Below are 22,814 nucleotides of genomic sequence, written 5' to 3'. Positions count from 1 at the left end.
GTACTTGCAATCCAATGACATGAGTGCAAGTGTGACCTGGTAGACACTAGTCCCCTGACAGTAAACTTACTGTGACATTCTCCTTACTCAGCTAGGTGAGTGGGCCATGTGTGTGTCTCATAATGGAGTCTCCTATGACCAAAATATTGCACTGTGAGGTGCCTTGCATTATGGGCTTAGAAGCTGATTCTCCATGAAATATGGCTGTGTGTGTTGTGCTGAGTATTGCTTTGGTGGATTAATTTGGGGTTGCTGAAGATATTACCTGTAAGTGTAATGTCTGAGATGTCTTTGCAGTTTAAGAAGACTACATTTAAGAACTTCAGCATATGTGGGTCTATCTCCCTGGTCCATACTGTGTGTGGTGGGTGTAGTGTCTGCAATGCTGACAACCTGACTGGTACTATGAATGTTGATATGTGACAGCTTTGCATCCAGTTACACTGTCTAATTACATCTCTGACATACTTTATCAGTTTGTTTAAGAATTAGCTGGTTGTCAGTAAACCCAAGGCAACTGCCACAGAAGGTTTTGGAAAGACTACAGAGTAAAATCAGGAGTATCTAATGCAAAACTCAAGGGGCGGTGTTTGTCACTGAGCAAGCTAATTTCTCTCTGCACAACTGGGGACTGGGAAGTTTCAAGGGTAATTTTAGAGAGAAAATGTCAGTTCTAGGGGTCTGTGTCTATACATGGCACTGCTAAAACCTGCTGTTCGACAAGCAGTTATGTGCAAACAGGCCAACTTTATACCGGTACAGAAAACTGATTATACACACAAAATAACCTTGTGAACAATCAAGGTCACACTTGAACTTAATTCTCTGTGATTCCTAGCTCGGAATACACTAGACTAACCCCCACTTCCACTAGGGTGTAGTCCTTAGTCTCTTTAATGTAAAAGCATAAAGACACAGCTCATAGTTGAGGACCTAAGATACAAACAACTGATTAAACCAGGAAGACTCTAATAAAAATTACTCAACAGTGCAGGATCCATCAATGAGGTCAGAGAAATGGAAAGGCACTTTACAATAATAAACTGCAACAAATTCTAATATATAATGCAGAAACACCGTAGACTATCAGTCATAAGTAGTTATACAAGTGCAAAACCAAGCAGAAGTACTTATCTTGTACTTGAATTGCACTGGACTCAAGTCATACTCTCTGGCAACAGCTGTGTGGTCACCAAGTGTTTGTCAGCTCTGTGGAAAAGAGCCACAAGCTGTGCAGATAGGCCAACTTTGTACAGATATAGAAAACTGAATAAACACTAACAGCCTTGTGACCAATCAGAGGAACACACTTCTCTGGGATTCCCAGCTTAGAAAAGACCAGGCAAACCCCTCCCTGGCCACTAGGTTGCAGTCCTAAACCTCCTTACTGTGAAATCAGAAAGACAAAGCCCAAGATGAAGTACTTACTGCAAACCTCAGGTCAGCTGCATTGTACCCTAATCTGAATCCAAACTGCTTACATAACATCACACTTTAAACTATTCCACATATTCATTTATCAACCACCCTTGTCCAGCACTTTCATGCAGTGTAACAGAAGTCTGATACCTCTGTATCATGTGCAGTTATGAATATCCCCTTTGTTCTTATACACCGGCACTAGAATGCTTACTTAAGTCATCTGGGATAGTTCTGTCTCTCCATACTGCAATGAATACCATCCTAATGCACCACCATCTTACTGTTAGCTGATATGACAGCATCTGAGCCAGTCACTTTTCCTAATTTCATTTTCATTAGTACACACTGTACTTCTTATACAGGGAATTCTATTTCTCCTTTCAAGGAAAGCTATTCGCACTACCAAAAATTTTAACCCTGCTCACTTTCAAGCTGAACTAAGCACCTGTGACTGGTCACCCCTGAAATAGATAATGCTGTGAAATACTTTAACTCTAAATTTCTATCCATTTTAGACAGCCATGCCCCATTACACAAAGTTAGAATTAGAACCAAACCAGCACCATGGCTCACCAAAACTGCCAAACAAAAAATCCTCCAAAGAAATAAACTATGGGCCAAATGGCGCAACAAAAAGCCCCTCAGATCACCTGCAATTCAGACAGCTAAGAAATGAAACAAAAAAAGCCATATTAGCCGATAAAAAAAACTACTACCAGCTTCAACAAACCCACCAAAATAATCCCCAAAAATTCTGGCGAGGTATCAATAACCTCCTACACCCTGGACGCTCAAGTACTCCCTCTCCCTCTGATCACAACAATCCCATCCAAATAGCTGACTTATTTAATACTTTTTTCACTGAAACTATACAATCCCTAGCCAACCAGCTATCCCCTAGCACCCCATGCTCTTCCGCAACCTCTACCAATAATCCTCCTCAATTTCATTTTCAGCCAGTGCCCACTTCACTCATCTGCAACCTCATACAGACACTTAAACCCACTACACTCTCTGCTGAATTTATTACCTGCAGAATACCTGCAAAAAGCTGCTAAAGTCATAGCCTACCCCATATCCATCCTCATTAGCAGAACTATTTCTGAAGGAACTATTCCCCTAATCTGGAAAGTCTCTCACATTATTCCCCTGCATAAAGGTGGTAACTCCAAGGAGTTCTCCAATTACAGGCCCATAGCTATTCTATCTACTTTGGCAAAAATAATAGAAAAATGTATTCATCTACAACTGTTAACCTACCTACTTGATCACAATTTATTAGCACCCTGTCAACATGGCTTTAGACCATTTCATAGCACCACCTCTGCTCTCTTATCCTTCACTAACCATATTAACAGTAATCGTAATAGTGATACTCTATCCTCGGCCCTTTTTATTGACCTGTCTAAAGCATTTGACATGGATAACCACCACCTGCTTATAGACACACTCAAAAATCTGTCATTGGACACCCATACTATACAGTGGTTCCAATCATACCTACATAATAGGCAACAGGCTGTACTATGGGAAAATACTTTATCTTCCCACCTCCAAGTTGCTCTAGGGGGTCCCGCAAGGATCTATATTGGGTCCATTACTCTTCTCCATCTTTACAAATGACCGTCATTCTGTAATTCCACAAGCTGACTGTATCCAATACACCGACGACTCCACACTCATATGCTTTGCTACTTTTCAATCAGAACTTCAGTCACTAACCCAAAAGACCTTTAGTACAGTTGAAAACTGGCTCCTACAAAGACGTCTTATCCTTAACCCCAAAAAAACTAAAATGCTACTATTTACCCCCACTCGCAGAACCTCCCCACTTACCTTTACTATTACTTCAAATAACGGAACTATAATATCTCCTGAACCAACCAAACTACTTGGAGTACTAATAGATAATAACTTGTCTTTTGAACCTCACATTAATAACACCATAAAAACAGTAAACAAGAAACTAGGTTCCCTCTATAGAATCAAACCCTTTCTAACACCTCCAGCCAGGGTTACCATTGCTCGCACCCACCTTATCTCTACCCTGCTCTATGCCTCCCCTATCTATACCAAAATATGTAGAAATAATCTGAGTAAACTTTCATCCTCCTACAACAATATTGACAGATTTGCAGCTGGGCCCTCTTATAGAATTCATCACTGTATCAACCTGAATCAGCTAGGATGGTTAGAGTTGCCAAATCTAATACTTTTTAAATCTAATACTTTTTAATCAACTAATAGTAGCCCATAAGATCCTGTATTTACCTCAAAATACACCCATACTTACATCCCTAGTCATCCCCTATATCAATCTCCAGACCTTATGCTCATCTAATAAACTACTTGTACAAATATCAAAATCCAACAACTCAGCTGGTGACACCTTGTTCTCCAATACAGTAGGTAAAGCCTGGAACACCCTCTCAAGCCAGCTAACCTCAATATCCTCTGTCAGCTTATTTAAAAGCAAGCTTAAACCCTACCTTAAATCACACTGGCTATGCCCCTGTGTTAACCCAGACTAAGCACCTGACCATTAACTAGACTCCCATATGTCAGCTTATTTAAAAGCAAGCTTAAACCCTACCTTAAAAAACACTGGCTATGCCCCTGTGTTAACCCAGACTAAGCACCTGACCATTAACTAGACTCCCATATGTCAGCTTATTTAAAAGCAAGCTTAAACCCTACCTTAAATCACACTGGCTATGCCCCTGTGTTAACCCAGACTAAGCACCTGACCATTAACTAGACTCCCACAATTCCTAGTCTCTCATGATCATGATCTTGTGTTTACTCACTAATTATTAGTGAGCTTAACTTTCCTTAGGATTTTATTTCTCATGTAAATATGTATATACGGTGGAATGATCAACCACCTTCATATAAGATCACAACTTGGGTGATAAAGATCACTATAAATGCATCCTTGTTTGCTGCTCTTCTATACTCTATCTATTGATCTCGAGTGTTTTCTTTCTTAGGTTTGTGCGTGACCTTAGTACCTATTAATGTAAACTACTAGTTGTATCTAGTTTAGTCATAAATTTTGTTTTCTTTCCCTAATAGAATACATAATATAAAATCCTAGGCTTGTAATATGTTACAAAGATTTGTAATACACCATTTCTAATGCAAATGTCTTAGTCTTGTTCATCTATTCTTAGATACATTTTTGTTTCCCTACTGAAATATAAAATATATAATCTTAGGCTTGTAATATATTTTTAAAACTTCTTATGTACCAAATACTACTGTTAATGTCTTTGTCTTGACCTTTTATGTTGTTGTAATTTGTGGAGCTTTTCTCCCAGGGCCTCCACTGAAAATGGACATATATCCAGCTGGACTAGCCCGGTCAACAAATGTAAAATAAAATAAAAATATTCATGTGGCACTACAGCATTTTCTTCATTATTTCTACTTGCCCTTGTTCCGTGGCTGAGTAGTTATGCACATATACTTGCACACGTGTGTGTGTGTTTAGAAATAAATAAATAAATATATATATATATATATATATATATATATATATATATATATATATACACACACACACACACACACACACACACACACACACACACACACACACACACACACACATATATATATATATATATATATATATGAATACATAACTAAACTATGCATGCATGCTTAAACGTACAGATACAGATGTATAAACATGTATATGTAAGTGAAAATATTTGGTACTTAAAACAACAGGTTATATAAGAAGCTGTAAAAAAAAAAAAAAAAAAAAAAAAAAGATCACCTTCTACACTGTATAAATCTCCTTATCTGACGGTCTCAGATTTGAATACATCAAGGTTAAGAACATTCTTCCACCCTGCTCACACCCGTAAAATGGTCTCCATGGAGGTCTGTACTTACCAACTGGTGATGGTAGCAAAATGCTCTGTGTTACTAATGGCTCCACACACCACAATAATGAAGAACCACATGACCTGGGGTGAAACAGAAACCCATAGAATTTGCCTTTTATCTCCATAACAATTTCACATCACAAAACAATATGCTCACTTTCATTAACATTTCAGCATGCAATTAATATTTTCCCTATCACAACAGTGTACCATACTACAGCAAATAGTAAATGTATTTAATTAAGGGAAAAAAACTCTTGATAATATCAAACTACTAGTCATATTGTCTATGCATGCTTCCCCGTCTCTTAATATATGATAGAACCTCCTGCCAGTGCAAAAGACTTGAGTGTGAATCAAAATACCAAGTGTCAACATCAAATTATAACGGAGCACACACTAACTGATTAATAACAATGATGGTGAGCTCGGAGCACACACTAACTGATTAATAACAATGATGGTGAGCTCGGAGCACACACTAACTGATTAATAACAATGATGGTGAGCTCGGAGCACACACTAACTGATTAATAACAATGATGGTGAGCTCGGAGCACACACTAACTGATTAATAACAATGATGGTGAGCTCGAGCACACACTAACTGATTAATAACAATGATGGTGAGCTCGGAGCACACACTAACTGATTAATAACAATGATGGTGAGCTCGGAGCACACACTAACTGATTAATAACAATGATGGTGAGCTCGGAGCACACACTAACTGATTAATTACAATGATGGTGAGCTCGGAGCACACACTAACTGATTAATAACAATGATGGTGAGCTCAGAGCACACACTAACTGATTAATAACAATGATGGTGAGCTCGGAGCACACACTAACTGATTAATAACAATGATGGTGAGCTCAGAGCACACACTAACTGATTAATAACAATGATGGAGAGCTCGGAGCACACACTAACTGATTAATAACAATGATGGTGAGCTCGGAGCACACACTAACTGATTAATAACAATGATGGTGAGCTCGGAGCACACACTAACTGATTAATAACAATGATGGTGAGCTCGGAGCACACACTAACTGATTAATAACAATGATGGTGAGCTCGGAGCACACACTAACTGATTAATAACAATGATGGTGAGCTCGGAGCACACACTAACTGATTAATAACAATGATGGTGAGCTCGGAGCACACACTAACTGATTAATAACAATGATGGTGAGCTCAGAGCACACACTAACTGATTAATAACAATGATGGTGAGCTCGGAGCACACACTAACTGATTAATAACAATGATGGTGAGCTCACTGTTGCACACTAAACCACAATGTTCAATCGCTAACATGGCAATTCAAATGATGTTCAATTACCATTACTGTTTTATCACTTATTTCATTAAACAGATATGATTTAGTGCTTTCATCTACACAGACCTTCCTCAGAATCTAATATTCGTTATAAAATACATCATTTTAAAAATATCAGTTTAACCAACCATCTCTTTAAGAAGTTCATCACACGACAGATACTCTGGAAAAATATATAAGCCAACCACACTAAAGTTAACATAAGTGCAACACAGCAAAAAGTTTCTGAATTGGCTAAACAGTACATTGTAGGCAATTAAGATATTACATTTGCTCTGTAAGGTCCTGCATGTATTCAAAAGAAAATGAAAACTAACAGAAAGGCAAGGTACCTTTTCTCCAAACAGAAATACCTACAACCAGTCTGTGGATTGAGTGATGTTTTTAGCCTGACTCACTCCTCCCCGAGGCCAGCCCGCTTCGCTCAGGCTCACTCCACTCCCCTACTCTACCCCCATTCCCACCCACACCCCATCTTATTTCCTTTATACCTAAGCTAACCACACCTTGTGTACAATTCTCTAATCCACTCCCTCTTGCCTCAGCTAACCACACCCCTCTAACTTCAACTCTTATACACAACTCCCTTCACACTAAATCACTTAGACTCAACCTCTCACAATACCATACTACACTCTACTTTCCTATACCTTACTTCCTGATTCCACACTAGACTCAACCTCTCACAATACCATACTACACTCTACTTTCCTATACCTCACTTCCTGATTCCACACCCACTCTCCAATCAGAATGAAAGGCCAACACTTCTTACTCTACAACACTCTATTATCAGGCATCCTTCTCCTTCCTTGCCATGCTAGCAACCCCCATAACTTCAAACTAACCAAGCACCCATCCCCAACACTCACATACACCTCATCACACCTCCCATGTAAACCTTATTATATCATCACCAAGGCTTACCCTAGATTTAATACTAATGTCCTCCCTTCAAGACATATACAACACACCAAAACTCAGTTGTCCTTCTACAGGTATAACCAAACTGAAACACATAATTTTGTAATCTATAACAAAGATAAAACTTCAGATATCCATCCCAATCCTGAGCCCATCTGTACCTGCAAAAAATGTATAAATTACATAATAGTTAATAACTCAATCTGTGCAATAGTGGCTTCATAGTTATACTATCATTCAAACGATGGTATGAACGATACATTTTTTGCATTCCTTTTTTGCAGGAATATGCCCAACGAAACTATATATATTTCGTACAACATAGCAATTGGATTATTCATTGTATATTTTCTTATTATACATTCTTAACATATTCAGATATTAAGTAGTTGTTTTTTAAGATATATTAGTGTAACTAAGATTTGTGTGAATTGACTACATTGTGGTAAAAGAGTATGTACAGCTTTAAATACCGTTTAAATTTTTGGCGCCAAAGATTTTATATATATGGTTTGTAATTCAAAATGGCTTTTAGTTCTGATGAAGCCTATACTATACACGGGTGAAAGCGCTCAACTAGTTCTGTGATTTATTTTTATTTTTGTGTTTTGTTCGTTATGTTATTGCATTAAATAAGTGGATTAAATAAGTCGCTGCTTGCATGAGGTTTTTTTGGAATACTTTCAGGCTTCTCATGTCTACATAGCGAGGCGTGACCAATTGTGTTTATCTTAAATCTAAAGAGATGAACTTTTTATATATATTTTGGTACATCTTTTATACTATGTTTTATTTATAAATAGCTGAATTGATTAATGCTTTTTACCATTGGATTTTATTGATCAGCTGATTTTCATGTGCTCATTGGTTTGTTACTTGCTTTTTGAATTAGCCTGAAGAAGTAGGAGCACTTGTATCTATGAAAGCGCTTACTGTTATTAAATTGTGTTTAGTACCAAGAGCTTGGGCCATTTTTCTTTTTCTTTTCAGGTCTACCAGTCACACTAAGTGACCATGCCCCTACATTTCCAGTTAGGAAGAAAACATGTATCCAAACCAGCATCTCATACAAATACATCCGTAGCAAAAAATATTTCTTCTCTAACACCTTCAATTTATTACTACAAAACTGCGATTGGTCCCCATTAAAAAAACTGCAACCAGAGCTAGCTGTAGAATACTTCAATAACAAATTCCTTGAAGTATTAAATAATCTTGACCCCCTCAGAAAAATTCTCTAAAAAACAAACAGCTACCATGGCTTTCTAAAGTACAAAACAACTGATGAAACAAAGAGATAAGGTCTGGTCACTATATCATATCACCAAAAAATAACAATGACCTCACCCTTTACAAACAACTTAGAAACCATGCTAAGAAAAACATCATCAAGGATAAAAGAACCTATTTCCTCACCTGCCAACAAAAATACCAGCACAATCCACAAAAAGTCTGGCAGAATATCAACCACCTCCTTAACCCCGGTAAAACCACTACCCCTGTCTTCCTCACTACTAGCTCCTCTGTGCCTTTAGCCTCACAAATTCAATTCCCACTTCTTCAACTCTATCACTTCTCTCCTAGACAACAAAACAATCCCACCACTCACTGTCCCCTCCCCTACCTCTAATGGCGCAAACTCCTCCTCCTTTACTCCCATTCTAACTTCCTACATACAGAAACTCCTATGTAAATTAAAAGCCTGCTGCTTAGCTGCTGACTAACTTCCAAACGAATACCTAAAACTAGCTGCCCCATCCATTACCTACCTCCACATCATTACTAATAAAGCGCTCTCTCTGAATAGAATGTTCCCAAATAATGGAAAATCTCTCATATCATACCACTTCATAAGGTCGGCCAATCTAGAGACATAACTACCGTCCCATCGCCATTCTATCCCCCCTTTGCAAAATTCTAGAGAAATATATCCGCCAGCAACTCATGAATCATCTCACTACCAACAATCTACTCTCCAGCATCCAGCATGGCTTCAGGTCTAAACACAGTACTAACTCAGCCCTCATAACCTTTACGGAGATAATTCGCCACCTCAAAAATGAAGGGCAACTAGTCTCAGCCATTTTCTAAGATATGTCAAAAGCTTTTGACACAGTGTCCCATCAGCTGCTCCTCAACAAACTTGCCAGTTACAATCTCAATACCACGCCCCTAACACGGATTCAGTTATCTATCTGACCATCAACAGGCCACTAAATGGGCAAACAGCATCTCCCCACTATTACCAGTAACCACGGGGGTACCACAAAGCTCCATACTTGGGCCCCTCCTCTTCATATTTACCAACAACCTATATACTGCCACCCAACATGCCACAGTCATCCATTATGCAGATGACTCCTCCCTTATCTGCTCTGCCCATTCCCCACAAGAACTGTAACACAAAATGCAATAATTATTCCAAGACATTGACAAGTAATTCACCATCCACCAACTCATCCTAAATCTAAATGAGACCAAGCTCATAATGTTCTCTAACAAATCTCCCAAATCCGGTACCCAGTCCCTCTCCATACTATCTAACAATGGTACAAAAACTGAACCCACCAATCAGACCAAGCTGCCAGGGGAAACCATAGATGACTCACTAAAATTTGATAAACATCTATATAACCATCAAAAAAATCCAGTCTAAACCAGGTACTCTATACAGGGTTAAACCTTACCTTACACAACAAGCTAGACTGGCCATTGCAAGATCCCACTTGCTATCCACCCTCCTATACTGCTCTGTGGTCTTTGCTAACCTATCAAAAACTGACCTAAATAAACTAGACTCCTGCTATAACAGAATAGCAAAGTTTGTCACCAACCAGCCCCATAGAACACACCACTGCACTGCTCTCAGACAGCTCAACTGACTAGAACTTCCCAACCTATTACTAAAACAACTTTCACTTGCCCATAAAATCATATTCAGCTCATCTGACTGCCCAGCTCTATCAAACCTAGTCCAGCCAAACAAACTGTAGACTCCTCAGGTCATTCAATAAACATGCTAAAAGTAACCCAATCTCACAAATGTAACAGAGGCTCCCTCTACTCCCATACAATAGCCAAAGATTGGAACACCCTTCCTCAACAGATAACTAAAAACCCCAACCAGTCTAAATTTAAAACTATCCTGAAAGACTATTTAAATGAGAATTGGCTATTCCCCTGTATTGCTCCCAGCTAATATCCTTCCTATTTTTTCCCACTCATCTTACACGTTAGCCCAAATAGTACTCATCCCACAAAGAGCTATCCCACTCTCTCTCTTATCTTTATTAATCTTTGTTCCTTACAATGACCTAACTTGCAAAACTACATGACTAATTTTGGTCTTTCAGAAGTGACTCACCTTGTACAGCTACATGACTTATGTACCTCATATATACTGTACAAAAAAAAAAAAAAAATACTATTCTTGTATGCCTGAAACATGAATGTTATACTGTATTCTATTATATACTGCTATAACATTTTTAAGTTCATTTGCATATTTGTTAGCAATGTACTACTTTAAATAAGTTTACTTCTTCTTTTGGCTTTTTCACGGTTAGGGGTCACCACAGCGGATCACCTGTCCGCTCATGATTGGCAGTGGAGTTTTACAGTGTCGAGTTGCGAGCCTGGCACCCAACCTTCCACAGAAGGTGCACGCACTCACATCTAGGGCCTATTAAACTAAGTTTACTACTTGTACCTTAATAATGTTCTTTTTGTTGTAGAGCTTTTCTCACTGGTCTCCGCTGAAAAAGTGTTTTTTTTTCAACCCAGTCAGGCACTACCCGGTTAATAAATGTAAATAAATAAATAAATAAAATGCGTACATTTACTTATTACATATAACAAGAAGTTATGTACTCACCATAACATTCGATGTATGTAGTCCATCTCACCTCACATTCTTACCCGTGGGTTTGGAGCCGAATATTGGCTTTTTGATTTACCACTGGGAGAGGAATCCATAGCCTCTTCAAAAGAGGGTTTCAAGAGTCCCTTTAAAATCAGCTTATTCTTTCTCTCTTGGAGAACTCTACGACTGAACGCATGACAAAAACTGCAGGATTCCTGCAGGTGAATAGCTCCCAGGCAATAGACACAAAAGGAATGCCCATCGGTGATGGACATTTTGTACCCACATTTAGAGCACTTTTTGAAACCCAAAGGTTTGTGCTGCTTGGGATCTTTGGACATCTTCACTACTACACCAAAACGCAAAAAACAAGTCTGAGAAGAACTCACAGGTGCTCACACCACAAAATGCAGGAATGAACACTAAACAGTGACCAAACACCCACACTAAAGAAACAAGTACAAACCTCTCAACAAAAACGGTTGATGACCACAAGGAAAGGGAATAGCCCAAACCTCTAACTTAAACGGTTTAGACCGTACTCACACAGAAGGCAATATGAGATAGACTAGGCCCTCTAACTGAAACGGGCCTAGCCCAAGGGAACAGTCAGTGAGATACCACACAAACAATCACACGATCACAACCTCAACAACACTTAGACAAATAGCTATGAAAATAGCTTTGATTATGAGCCAAAACTTTTCTTTAAGACAAGAAAAAAGGATACTTAGCCACAGCCAAGCGAGACCACGTCCAAGCTACGAGTGGCAAACGAGATCTGGAGATATGGAGCAGTGCACCATGGGATACCTTGCTTAGCCCAGCCAATGAAAGACTTCGAAAAATCGGCCGAGTCGGATGTAGAATGTAGGCGAGATAGGACTACATAATATCAGTTTATTTCATAAATAAAATAAAATTCAAAATACACATCATACCCTCTCTATCAACTTTTATTATTATAATTTATTTGCTTTTAGCCAGTAAACTGGTTATACAAATATGTTCAGATACCAAGGGGATAATCTGCCCATAGCTTTAGGTTTAGCTGTAACCTCAAAAGCAATATTAACAGCAGGGAAACTGAAGCACCCAGAAAATCAACCTGTGAGGAGAATGCAATATAAACGAACTACAGCAAGAGGGGGTATATAAATACCTAGGAATAAGTTAAGGGTCAGCAATAAAACCTCACTAAATGAGAGCAAACCTTACTAAGGAATCTTTTAGTATAGTATTTCTTAAAATGGGTACCACAAAGTTCTCTAGGGGTTCCAGGAACCACAGCCAGGACAGAAGAGGTCCACAAGCCATTATCTTTTAATAGCCTTTGAAGCTCGCTCTGAGAATAGACACAGGTGCAGCACCATAGGGAAGAAGTTACTGATTAAATATACTGACGTGCAAGAGGTCAGTGGACTTAACCAATCAATTCACAGGCCTTTTGTTCTTTGCCAGAACAAAAAAGGTCTGGAATATTAAACTATGACTAAATGGTTACCAGCTTTGGATACATTTCCCAGAACATGATGTAAATATTTTTGTTTAATTTGTCCAAACTGGCAGGCAACCATATTTTACTGATCAGCTTTGCAGGGTGACAAGTTAAGTGCATAGCTCTCAGCTGTCCCTTGTTTTGCTTCATACTTTTGGGCTCTTCCTCATAAAACAGTGAGCTTTCTGGTTGAAAGGTATATATTCGGTGATTAAAGCACAGTAGTCAAGTCCAATCCACTCAGTTGTCCACCTGTCCTTCCCTCATTTTGCTTCATATTTTTGGATTCTTCCTCACACAATTGGTGGGCTTTTCTGGCTGAGGGGTATGCATTCAGAAATTATAGTACAGTAATTATTCCCAATTCTCTAAACAGTCCATCTGTCCTCCATGACTTTGCTTCATATTTTGATCTTTTCCTCATAAAATTGGTGGGCTTTTCTGGCTGAAGGATATGCATGCAATGATTACAGCACAGTAAACACGTCCATTTCTTGTAAATGTCTATCCGCCCCTGTATGACTTTGACTCATATTTTCAGTCTATTCTTCTCTCTCAACTTTCTCTTATTTTTCAGAAAGGTCCCTGATTTTGGATCAAAATCTTGTGAACTTCATAATTCCTCCTAAAACTGGCAACTTGAGGAGAAATGGTGGTGGACTATATGTAATACATAATGACAATAGAACAACAGACTTATTTTACTTCAGAAAATGCATATTAATTCACATTCACTTAATCTGGCAGTTTTTTTAGTTAATAGTAATAATATAAGGTGCCCTATTTGTTCTTGATTATTTACGGATTTGTCTCTAATTCTGGATGTAAGAGCTTGAAACCTATGGGTCTGCTCCTTATAACATTTATGGTTTTGAAATACTATCCTTTAAAGATGTTGCTAATGAAAACACTGTTATTCTTGTATTTCTAAACATGTAAGCAAAACATTTTCTGTCATTCTCTTTTTTTTGGCTTTGTCCCTGATTCTTGCACTAAAAGGTTGAGAGCTGTGTGAACACTTTGCTGGAGGTGGAAACAGCTGTGTGCATACTTCTCAACTGACATACTTGTTTGTTCCTCATAATTTTTTTTTTACAATAACCTGCTGAGGTTTATTTGAATTTCAGACTTTGTATTCTTCATATGAAAATTCATGGAAATGTAAAACCTGTTTAAAAGCAACTTACTGACTATATAAGAGTAATATTTATAATTCATCCCTAATTTTATCCCCCTATTATTTCTGGCTTTGTCCCTAATTGTTGTGCTAAGAGGTACTGAAATGTGTCTTTGTGATTTTTATAAAGACATTTGAAGTATGTTGTTCAAACATTATTTTATTCTGTTTTATTGCTGTCTTTTATCAGAGATGCTCTCAAAGTATAATTGCTGTGTTCAGAGTGTGCCTGTTGACAAAAATGAACAACAGTTACTATTCGATTATTCTGGCTTTGTACGACTGAAATGAGTTTTGTGAACAGTTTCTTTATTCCAGTGTTGAAATAACATTAATTCTGTTGCCAATATTACTAACTGCAATCAAACATGTGAGGTGTACACAGTCAACAAAAAGTGCTTGCAATTGCTAGGTGGGGGTGTCTGTGGATGAAAACATATTGGCATCCTGTTATGTGTTCATTGTAAACAATTAATTTGGGGTTGCAGGATTAGTGTGTATTTGCCTTCAGTTAACTTGGAATATTTTACTGTGGTTACACTAGCTATTCTCTGTATGAAACAAAAATGAAATGCATTACTGTGGGCGATTCTTTTTATTACAATTAAACATATGAGGTGTACTTTAACAAAGTGGGTATAACTACTTGGCAGGGGTGAGGCGCTAACAGTGGATGAAAAAAGTAGTTATATTCTTACCATAATGTTCCATCTGTGTTGTTGATCTTCATTCATTACTGATGGGTGTCAGTTTCATCCTCAGAATCGAGTCGGCTAATATAACAAGCTCACGCCAGCCAAAAAAATTCTCGCACTAAGTCTAACCCATAGTGCCCCCCTCTATATTACCTCAGATTGGGTTTGCCCATAAGGAAGAAAGAGGAGGCTTTATCTGAGCAACTTCCCTATCATAGGTTAGGACCACATCTGAACCCTCCACAAGTCTTCTGAAGGGGGATGGTGGGTGGGTAGGTTGTAATGAATGAATGATGATCAACAACACAGATGGAATGTTATGGTAAGAACATAACTTCTTTATCTGATGTTGTTAATCATTCATTCCTTACTGATGGGACAGCGTCCCTAGCTACTTTGTTTCCTGGGAGGCCCTACTCCTGAGTACCACTGAACCAAAGGAAGCTCTCCTCTGGAGATGATATCCAATTTGTAATGCGTGATAAAGGTATGAGGAGTGGCCCATGTTGCTGTTGCACAAATGTCATCCATGGAAGCTCTTGCATGGGAGGCAACAGACGCTGCAATTAATCTGGTTGAATGTGCTTTGACCTTAGATGGTAGAGAAGCTTTCTTCTGTTAATAAAGAAAGAAAATGGAATCTCTCAACCATTTAGATAAAGTAACTTTGGAAACAGATCTTCCCAATTTTGGTCCTGATAATGATACAAATAATTGGTCATATTTTCGTAATAATTTATTTCTGTCAAGATAAAATGCAACTGTCTATGTACGTCAAGCAAATGTAGTGAATATTCTCCTTTGTTAGAAAAATTTGGAAAGAAGACTAGTAGATCAATCGTTTGATTAATAGTCAAGTCTGAAATAACTTTGGGTAAAAAAAGATAGGTTAGTCCGGAGTTATACTCTGTCCCTATGTAAGGATGTTTTATGCACAAAGCTTGCAACTCAGAAATGTCTTGCTGAGGTAATGCCCACAAAGAATAAAGTCTTCCAGGATAAGAATTTCAGATCGCAATTGGCAGCAGATTGAAAGGGAGGGCAAGTCAAGAATTGTAGAACTAAAGTTAAATTCCAGGGCTCAATCGGTTGTTTGAAGGGAGGCCTAATGTGTGTAACTCCTTTCAAAAATGTTTTACAAAGGTGGTGTGAAATCAAGGAAGAGTCCTTGAAACCATTATGAAAACTGGAGATTACCACCAAGTGTACTCGAACAGTTGAAGCTGCAGTTCCTGAGTGAAGAAGGTTAGATAAGTAATCTAGCACAGTAGAAAGCGGGGTTGAAAAGGGGTTTAATCCATTTTTACAAGACGAAATTATGAATCTTTTCCACTCGATAAGATAAAGTTTCCTGGTGGATGGCTTATGGGAAGCCAAAAGAATGTGGCGGACAGGGGAGGACAGATTGTTACTGGAAGTGGAGGAGCCACGCTGTCAACTTGAGGCACAATATGCTCGGATGTATCAACCCCTGTGGGTACAACAGCAATTCTGGACCTGGAGTCAGACTCCATGGTTGATATACTAGGGGAGTCCAAAGAAAGGGAAACTAAATTTGCCGGAGCCAGTAGGGTGCAATGAGGATTACTCTGCTTTTCAACCAAAGAGCCCTTTTCAAAAATTGTGGGATCAGCCGAAGGGGAGGTATGCATAAATAAGGCCCGTGGGCAAATCGTGCACCAGAGCGTCCCTCGGGGAGCCCCCCTGTGGGGGAATTAGGGAGACGCAAACAGATCACAGCAAGGCCGGCCCAGCCACTGAAGATTTCTGCCACTACAACAGGATTGTGGGACCACTTGTGAGGCAGGAGAATGCATCTGCTCAATTTGTCTGCAATTACTTTGGAATCCCTGGGAATGTGCATTGCTATCAGAAAGTGGTTAGAAGCTATCGCCCATTGCCAAATTCTCATGGCCTCTTGACACAATGGGTAGGATTGGCTCCCCCATGTTTGTTGATGTATCAGACTACTGACATGTTGTCAGACTGGATAGCAATCGTTCCTGAAGGGAGAACAGGTTGAAGTGCTTGCAATGCTAGAAGCACTGCTCTCAGTTCTAGAACACTGATATGCAGATTGGCCTCCAAGGGTGAACAAGTGCCTTGGACTGCCCTTCCCTGGAAATGCCCCCCACCTCATCAGGGAGGCGTCCATGTTCACTATGGCTCTGAGCTGAAAGGGGAAGAAAGGGTGACTCCATAGGTCGTCTTCTGGCTTTATCCACCACATTAAATCTTGTTTGCCCTGATTTGTTATCCTGATTTGAAAGGACATAGGGTGAGTCAAAGTGGACCACTGAAATCGCCACACCTAGTGACCACAGTGTTTTGCGTACACTGAAATCGCCACACCTAGTGACCACAGTGTTTTGCGTACACAAAGACACAAAGTCATAAAATACCTCGATCTGCAGGCAGAAATGAGAGGCATGTGGAAGAAAGATACCCAGACAGTTCCAATAGTAGTAGGAGCAACTGGTCTTATAAAAAAGATTTTACAATCGTATTTAGATATGTTACCAATTCGTGTAACACTGTACGAATTGCAGGAGTCGTCATTACTGGCACAGTAATACGAGAACTTGGGACCCAGGTGGACAGTAATCTCTCCTTTGATAGCCACATCGCCACAGTAATCAGAAGTCCTTCTATGTGGCACACCTCATCATAAAAGGGTTCTCATCCAGGAAAAAAAGAGGTCATTATTCCCCTCTACTCGACACTCAGACCAATTATAGAGTACAACGCCCCTTTTGGAATGTACCTCACAAGACATCTGCAGCAGCTGGAAAGGTCACAGAAGTACCTCACAAAGAGGATTACTGGCCTCAAACAAATGCCCTACACTGACCGCCTCAAAAAATTCCAGCTTTACTCCGTAGCATATCGCCTACTCCGAGGTGATCTCTGCCTAACATATAAAGTTATGTCAAACCCAGAGCTGTTGGACATGCTACACCTAAAGAAATCCCAATCCCTCTGAGCTACACACTCTAGGGACCTAAACCTTGTCACCACAATAAACAGGACATGCTGGAGGGATAGATTCCTGTCCCAGAGACTTCCCCATACTCTGGAACAGGCTACCCATCTATGTCAAGCAAAGTTCTTCATTAGCACTCTTCAAGAAAAATCTTGATGAGTGGATAGGAAATAGGAAATACACCCCGGGGATCACTTCTGTGTGTCTGCGCGACAGTGGCACAGGAAAATAACTTTCTTGGGTGGAGTAAGCCAGGGAACCTTGTTGGCTAGGCTTACATAGGCCCTTGGGCCGATAGCCTAATACCTACCTATGAACATTGCAAGTGCTGCGAACAGCACTTCTGACTAACATCAAAGAGTGAGACAATACTAATTTAATGAACTTTAATCGTACTTTGACTTAGGAATGGGGTCCATTCCCGTCATGGTATTAGAAACCCAAAAGACTTGGAGAAATTAAAGACCACTGTGTTAGTAAAAGCCACTGTAGTAGTCTCATGTGTAGTCTTGCTAGTGGAATAAGAAGTTATGTACTTACCATAACACTTCAACCTCGGGACCAGGGTCACACCCCGCTCCAATGAACCCACTCCCATGGAAGGAGGCATGGGAGGACCCAGTTCCACCAAAGCAACCGGAAACGTAGTAGATGACGCCAAAGAAAAAACATGTGGCGCACTAGGGATCACGGTGCCAAAAGACCAGTGTCGATTCAGAGGATGGTCCGGGTCCAAATGAGATGAAGGCCAAAGGGTAGACTCCGGAGCCATGGTAAGGTCTACCAATGGAGCAGAAGAAGCTGGAACCAGGGTTGGTGTCAGTGTAGAAGTCTCCAATACCTCTAGGGAGATCGAAGGAGGAAGGTATGTAGGAGTCCAATGAGAAAAATCCTTGGCTTCGGGTGGGAGGGAGGATTTGGAGGGTGTTGGAAAACCACTGGCCACCAGGAACTGAACCACAAGACTCACTACGTCCAGTTCTGACAGCCTCCTGGAGGAGCAGGTGGATATTCCCGATGGGGAATCAGGATGATCTAGGAAGGGGCTACATTTTTGACCAAGAAATGGATCCACCAAAGGGGAATATTGGTTCTGAGGGATTATTTCACCTTTTGGCACCGAGGTCAAAGAACCAGCATGATGTCCAGGTAGGGTGGAAGTGACTGGTGTTGGGATGATTATTTCTGGTGCTGAAAGAGAAGTCAGTATTGCTGTCTAAATCGGTGTCACAATCTGAGGAATAGGTGCCGAGGGTGGCACCATAGTCAGCTGCTGAGGCACCAGAACCGAAAATGGCACCATGGAGGGGGTTTGAGGCCCTGGTGCCGAGGATGTAGGTGCCAATTTAGAGTTTTTGCTTTTGGTTCCAACGATTTGGATTCACTCGTGTGAGGAGAGAAGGGAAAGGATTTACTCCAGTTTTTTGCTCTTCCTTTGGAGGAGATGAGCCCTCCGCCTCAGATACAGCCTCCACGAGAGGAGTGCGGGAGCTAAAAGCTTTACAAATCTTGTAAGGGGGTTTTCACAGATAGGTGTGGCATCCTGAGATAGTAGACACAGGATAGGTATCTTCCTGTCGGACTGATCACAGCTCTTATAACCCTTTTTCACAGACATATTGGAATAAAAAAAGGTATATAATTCAACCACAAAGGCTAAAATGATCAAACAGAAAGAAAACACACTCTCAACAACAAGGTAGAAAAAAGTTGTTCTTTTTTTTTTTTTTTACAGAAGAGGAGGAAGGGGAAAGGAGAATACCAACAATGGTAATGGGAAATACCTTAGAGATAAGGGAGGGCCTGTGCCAGCAATGGTACAAAGAGTACCAAACTTGGTAAAGGAAGAAGAAAGAGAGGGACACACACAAATATGTGATACTATGTGACTAACAATGTATATAGAAATAACCAAAAAGAAGTTTAACAAAAGACATTTTCAAAAAATATTTAAAGGACTTAACGGAGAGCTGGCTTGACACATTTTGATTTGTACCCAGCAAACGAGAAATGAGGTAATATAGAGAGGGGTACTATGGGTAAGACTTAGCTTGAGAGTTTATTTGGCTGGCGCGAGCTTGTTATAATTTCTGACTCGGTTCCAAGGACGGAACCAACACCCATCACTAAGGAATGAATGAAGACTAACAACATCAAATGTAATGTTTCCTGTTGTTATATGTTCATTATATAAAGTCATTAATTTGGATTTGCACGACTACAGAGCATTTTCTAAATAATAGGAAAGAGCAGGTGAAACTGGGGAAATTTATATTTAGATGTCTCATGGTCAATACAGGTGCCGTCCCAAGGATGTGTGCTCTCCCCACTGCTATTCTCCCTTTACACTAATGACTGCACCTCTAAGGACCCCTCTGTCAAACTTATTAAATTTGCAGATGATACAACTATCAGGCTTATAAGGAATGTTGATGAGTTTGCATACAGAAAGGAGACTGAGCAGTTGACCCTTTGGTGCAGTCAGACTTTGGAACTGCGCACTCTTAAAACTATGGAGATGAAAGTGGACTTTAGGAGTGGTACTAAAATATTATTCCCCCTCTTTATATTTATTACTGCTGTCTCAGTTGTGGAATCCTTCAAGTTTTTGGGATCTATAATCTCTGGGGACTTGAAGTGTGAGACCAATGTAGGGTCCATCATAAAAAAGGGACAACGGCAAATGCACTTTCTGCGACAGATGAGGAAGCTCAACCTCCCACAGGAACTGTTGATTCAGTTCTATACAGCAGTTAAATTTGTCTGTTCTTAGTCCATCCATAACAGTGTGGTTTGGATCTCTGTCTAATCATGACAAAAATAGGTTACATCAAACAGGTGTGCTGAAAAGATCATTGGTGCTAGTTTGCCCTCCTTACAGGACCTGTACTATTCCACGGTCAAGAAAAGGGCAGGAAAATTCATCACTCACCCTTCACATCCAGGTCACCATCTTTTTGAACTATTAGCATCAGCCAGGCGTTATAGATTAATACACACCAAAACAAGCTGATAGAAGAACATTTTTTTTTTCATAGGCCATCAAGTTCATAAACGGTTAATTTAGCTTATTAGGCTGGGGTATTCTTTTTCCCAAGTCTCTTGAGGATTCTGCAGCATTGTTTGCATATTTGTTAATGCTTGCTTCTTTCACAGTTTATTTCAGTATTTCTTGCACTGAGTTGCACTTTGCACCTTATATATATTTACTTTTTGTCTTAGTCGCATGTTTGTCTTATTCTTAATAGTTGTATGTGTATCATTTATGTAATTCATACTTGGAGTCTCAATGAAACCAGAGTCAAATTCCTTGTATGCATGCATACCTGGCCAATAAATGTGATTCTGATTTCTGTGATGTAAATTACTATACTTTAGTGTGGCTACTTTGTGTTTGCAAGAAATTTGAAATATGAACTAAATCAAAGTAAAATAAATATTTCTGAATTTTTTAATATTTTACAGCAGACAGATATTTGGTGCACACAGTTCATACTGACATTATATCTGCTGGCCATGGTGGCCTTCTGTGAATGAAACTGACTGACCCTGCTGGCATGATCAAGTTAAATGGCCATTTGCTTAGCTTTACAGGAATAGTATGCATTTTGTAAGGAAGTTTAGAATATTTTACTATGGCTATTTTTATCAAATTCAAACATGAACAGCACAGAAGTCAGAGTACCTGCAACTGACAAAGTAATTCTGTAAAAGCACACCCTCCCTGTTAAGGCTATGCATGTCTAAAGCATGAAACAGTTATATTACAAGGTACTTGTACATTTTATGGTGTGTCTGATTTCTTGATTAAATGTTTGTCGGAATTTTACATATGGATTCCACTGAAATAAATTCTTTAGTGTATGGTTTCTTAGTCCCAAAAGTTTAAGAAACACTTTTAAAAGATTACAGCTAGTAATGAAAATGGCCTTTACATCTAGGAGTAAAGTTCAAGCTATAAATCATCTTGATCTACCTTTTCTAAATTACAGCTCTGGTGCAACTGACTGACTGGCCCCAGAAAGCAATGGATCATTTGGGCAACAAAACAAGAAAACTGCTTCATGCATATCACATTACATACAAAAGCCAGTGCATGGAAAGACTATGTATCCTGCAGGGTAAGCAGGTATTGGTCTCCTACTGCAGTCATGGGACTGCATAGAAATTTGATGATATCATCAGTTCCAGACATGGTGAAAGTTCTAAACCATGAAGAAAACAAGTCTCTTAAGATGTTATCTTTGTCTAGATCAGCTGAAGCATTTTAGAAAGGAGTAGGAGTGGAAATTAAACCAAAAGCACACAAAAATCGGGCTGCAACAGAATATGGGAAATACATGAAAGAATATGAAGAACACAATCATAAGAAACTGAACGAAAACTGGAAAGGCCACAACTACAGTGGAAAGTATACAGAACTCCTGAGGCAACAACATGCTGATCAAGATTTGACAAAAGCAGCTAAGGAAAGGGGAATTTTAAACTAAAATTAATAGAATTATATAAAGTAAAACTGTTTTCCTTATAGTAATGACATATATTTGATAGAAAATATATATATAATTTAGTAGAACTGTTTTTCTTTCACAGTAACAGAGGTCTGGCAAAACTGCTTTCTATCACAGTAACAGTGTGATATTTCTAGAAACAGCATGTAAAACAGTAAGTAAAGAAAATAAATATGCAATAAACAAGTATGATTAACTTAACAGAATGTGCTTCTGTGGAACAAAAAGTATTATACTTCTAAATGTTTTTGTAACAAATGATGTTGACAATAGAGGCTTGTTGACACATCAGAAAAAGTAGAATGTATACAGATATTCAAGTGAATATAAATCTGCTACAGGGAAATAACTAACACAGCAGAAAAAGTTATCAATGAAACATTTTGGTCTCCTAAGGAACCAGTTTTCTCTGAATGAGATAAGGATGTAGACAGAGTGCTTCAATACTGGAAAAGAATGTTTCTTCAAGGACGAAGTTTGAAACTAGGTAAAAGT

General features: G+C 39.2%; 1 long non-coding RNA gene across 1 annotated transcript in view; it reads left to right on the top strand.

The window, feature by feature from the left end:
* Nucleotides 1-22,520, top strand: part of LOC122810847 — a 97,698-nt gene extending 75,178 nt beyond the window's left edge. Inside the window, exon 2 of the long non-coding RNA XR_006366124.1 lies at nt 21,801-22,520. This is a non-coding gene — a long non-coding RNA (uncharacterized LOC122810847). The remainder of the gene's footprint in view (nt 1-21,800) is intronic.
* Nucleotides 22,521-22,814: the final 294 nt, after the last annotated feature.

Source organism: Protopterus annectens, chromosome 9.part0 (genome assembly GCF_019279795.1).
Source record: "Protopterus annectens isolate FY-2018-M chromosome 9.part0, PAN1.0, whole genome shotgun sequence".
Taxonomy (NCBI): domain Eukaryota; kingdom Metazoa; phylum Chordata; order Ceratodontiformes; family Protopteridae; genus Protopterus; species Protopterus annectens.
This window is presented reverse-complemented; position numbering and strand designations above follow the sequence as displayed.